Below are 4,344 nucleotides of genomic sequence, written 5' to 3'. Positions count from 1 at the left end.
GCCCTCCTATTTATCAGCTGGCTCTGTCTAAACAGTAGCTGATAATGCTGCGCGGTGCATATTGAGGCCGAGGCTAGCATTGACACACTGTGGGCGCCCATTTCACGCCTGCCCAGTTCAGGGGCTAATGAGTGCAGTTAGCATATCACAAGTGGGCTAGCAGAGTAATCGAACATCATTAATTCCAGTGCGATTCATTTTGTAACCAAATCACTGATCAAAGTCCATTTGAGCTGGCTCTAATAGCTTTGATGGAGAAAATAGATGCCTTGATGACAGGCCTCTGCATCTCAGTAAACAAATTATGTGCATTCTATATGTGTCTGCATCCTTGATTAAATGCAATGATTATATGTAAGGTTCAATATCATCTTCCACTTGTGGTTGAAATGATTAATCTCATTCTATGATTGGCTTAAAATAAACTGTAACTGCATGTGATGGCTTCACGTCTTCCAATGCACACACGTAACGCCTGCTGTTCCTCGGGTTTCCCCATGCGCCAAAAAACTGTTCTAAAAGTAATACTAAACCAGTGCTAGTCTCTTTTCAGAGGTTTGATTGAACACAACAATCAATAAAAAGATGCATCATGGAAATTTTATGGAAATCTCATCATATTGCACCCACTGTACCCATTATGTACTGACAGTCACAGCTAAGCATAGCATTGCAAATAACCCTGAATGTATTATCAGAAATTGAGATCTGTCAAATAAAATTCTTGTACTGTCGTATCAGCAATGTATTTCATTCGTGTATGCTGGAGCCAACATGCACCAGATCGGCCAGAGAACGACTCTAATTTTCACGCAGTATGGGCCCATATTAGCAACTGTGGGGGCGCGCCATCTAGGAAAACGGTATCCAGTTCTCCCAATACATCCATGGTGTCTTAATGTGAATGCTAGTAGAGTAAGTGATGCAAACAAAATGAGGACCCATATCATCAAAACACAAGAAATTTAATTGTAGCACCCCCATCAGGCTAATTGGTATATTGTGTGAATGCAAAAACATAGTCCCAGTGTACCAGCTACCATTGCATTATTTCTCCAGTCTTCCTTTTCTTCCAAGTTTGAAGAACAGATGGACAAGCGGACATAAGAACATGAATAAAAATGATTTATATGTCCAACCAGGACAACCAAAGGGCATCACAGTACTAACTAGCCAATATGGCATAATAATCTTCACGACATGCATTCAGAAATTCTCTCAGAAGTAGGCGATTAATTAAGCAGCCGCGCAGCAAGAATGCAGCCTTAACATTCTTCGGGTCTTGTACAATGGACGCATGTGTTTGTCCTAGCCCCAGCCTCATGCATTTTCCAAGTGCATTGATGTGTATGTCCTGTTGCCTGCCTAAGATGACAGAGATGGCACAGTGCCCGAAGACCCTGCTCTGCATTCCAATGGCCATTAATTGAGTACCTGCCCGTCATCTCGTCCCTGATTGATGACATAATTAGAGACGGGCCTGTTTGATGGAGATGCCTGGCAAACTCCTCTGTCTGTTGGCCTTTGTGTGGATGTGAGGCCCAGGTCCCTGGAGCTTTGGTCTGTCGCTAACCTTGCCTCAGCACAAGAAGGAGTATGCCTTCATGTGCCTGTGTGTGTGTGTGTGTGTGTGTGTGTGTGTGTGTGTGTGTGGATAGCGCTCCCCGGCCCTGCTCTCCTTAACAATGAGCACAGCTTCAAGCTTGGGGAAGCTGATTAAATTAAAGTGCCTCACAGGCAATCATGCCAAGGTCAAAGAGATGCTGTGCAAACTGCTTTTGGCACCAACTTTCCTTGGTGTGCGGAGACGCTTATCAGCAGATGTGTGTGGTTTAGGCTCAGGAGTGGCTGAACAGTCGTGGAACGTGGAAAATTGAATTGTCACTGTTGATTTTGCTGCCTGCATATCAGGGAGAAAATGAACTTTCAACAATTGCACAATATGAGGTCCTGGTCCGTGCCTTGTACGACAAAGATCCCAAGCCGCCTGAGAGAATAAGATTGCTGCCTGCTTGTCTCAATCACAGAGTTTCAGTGAGAAATATTTTCTTGTCAGATGAGCAAAAATTCTTTTGATTATCATACCAGCTATATGTATGATATATATCATATCATTTACTATATTTAATGAATGCAGATTCTTCCGTACAGGGCACAGGGGGTCACTGAATGGTTTAATGAGTATAAAATTATGTGCATCATATGCTTTGGCCTTCACAGTCACCAGAGCTCAACCCAATTAAACACGACGTGGAGACAGCGCTCTCCAGCACCATCATCAGAACACCAATGGGTGTATGTAGGATTTTCTGGCTTGAAAGACTTAAATGTCTAAGTAAAAACAAATCTCTTAAAATGTATAGAAGCTTTAATCCATACGATTTTAATGAAATCAAATCCCATTTTTTATACTGTTCATGGTTGGCATTATTTCAGAAGCAGCCATTCAATGTATTTTCATTATTTATTACCTCTCTATATAGTAGTTTTCATTGTTAGTGGCAGGGTCTGCCATTCCCACGCTGGATTTAAATTACCTACCTACACACAAGGGATTAACAGTAAAACGATGCATGCAGTGTTTGGCAACCCATCAATCCTTTTAGTACAAATGGCAAATTGAATGTGATCACCTGTCAAAATGTGAGAATTGATTTTCGGTCTAATACACCTATCTAGATTCTAGAAACACAGTACCACCTGACTGTTTCACCAGCAGTGGAAATTGTTGGAGATCCTTCTTTGACATTTTCCCAACTCTGTACTCCAGTTTGCGCACAAAAGCGTCTTTGCACAGCATGCCGTTCAATTCAGGGCCCTGCATCCGCTTGTTTGTCTCATTGTAGAGAGCGAATGTGTCTGCTAGGTATGTCGTTTAGCAAGAATTCCTTTATCTTTTTCCTGCAGTTCCATGAAACGTACAAGTGCTTGTCCACGCGACAACCAGCGTATCTCTGTGTGTAACAGCAGTGTTCGATTCACTTCATCCTCACACAGCTGGGCAAACAGGCTCTTGTTTGCAGGGCGAGCCTTAATGAAGTTTACAACTTTAACAACAGTTGCCAGGGTGTTAGTAAGATTCGATTAAGGCAGACTGTTGGATGAGAGGCAAGAGTCCACAGCCATAAAAACATCGTGGCCTATTGTTGTTGTGGCTAGATTGAAAGAGGCACAGAAGCGATGAGCAAGGACTCGTCTGACGCTGTCATCGTTTCATCCAACTGAATGGCAAAGGGAACATTCCTAAGCTTCTGGTGCAGCTGGTTTTGACAATCTCCAGCCGTTTCTATCACATCTGTGTTTGACAGTGTTGTCAGAGAGTGGGAAGGTTTTCACTTTATCCACCACCTATGGGCCCCACAGCTTTTTAGCCTTCTAATTAATAGCAAACACTCAAATCACTGCCTGCTCTTTCAAATGCTTTTCTGATATCTGTGGGTCTTTTTGATAGTGCCAACAGCTTTTTCCTCTCAGAAAATTCCTGACCTTCACCAGTAGTATCCTGCTGTTTTTTTTCATCCTGGTGTCGTTTCATTTTGCTTGGCTTCATGCTGTCATTAGCTAGCTTCTCGCCACAAATTCCACACAAAGACCTCTAGAGATATATCTTTACTTTCTTTTTTGATACTGATGAGTCATCAGCACTTTTACGTTTCTCAGACATGTTTTATTCATGAAACAGTGATGCTCTGACACACTGTCACAGAGGTGTGGCGTACTAAGTAGCCTACTATTTTTGAGTGAGGACAAAAGATTTTTAAATAGGTTTATATACAGACTTTTGCATAAATTATCCAGTAAGTGTGTTAGTATGATTTCCAATGAATCCAATTTTCCTGCCAGTTTTACTGGCAAAACATTCTTGGTTAAAACTACATCACAATGACAAAGGGACGTACACGACAAAAGAATATTTCCAAAGATATTTAATATTTCTCAGAGAACAGAAAGTTCAATCAGAAAAATGGAAATTACACAGCACAGCTGTAAATCTGCCTAGAGGAGGTCATCCTCACAAAATGTCTGTTTGAGAACGGCACTAGTAAGGGAGGCCATGAAAAGGTGTGAGGCATCTTTGAAGAAGACTGTGCATATAACAACTGTTGCCCAGGGTCTTCACCAGTTGCAGCTTTTAGAGTTACAAACAGACAAGCCACAAAAAAACCCTCATGGGTGTCCGATACAGTTGTCCGATGAGACATCTGATGATAGCATACCGAGGGCTGGAGTCGAAGTTCGCGTGTCATTTGTGCGAGTGTCTGCAAGGGGCTCCTCTCACCTCCGTGCATATGCATTTAAGGGAGGATTGCACAAACAATAGGAGGAGACGTTTCCCTAGACCTT

This window comes from Enoplosus armatus, chromosome 19 (assembly GCF_043641665.1).
Source record: "Enoplosus armatus isolate fEnoArm2 chromosome 19, fEnoArm2.hap1, whole genome shotgun sequence".
Lineage (NCBI taxonomy): Eukaryota > Metazoa > Chordata > Actinopteri > Centrarchiformes > Enoplosidae > Enoplosus > Enoplosus armatus.
The sequence above is the reverse complement of the archived record's forward strand: the minus strand, read 5'-3'. Positions refer to the sequence as shown.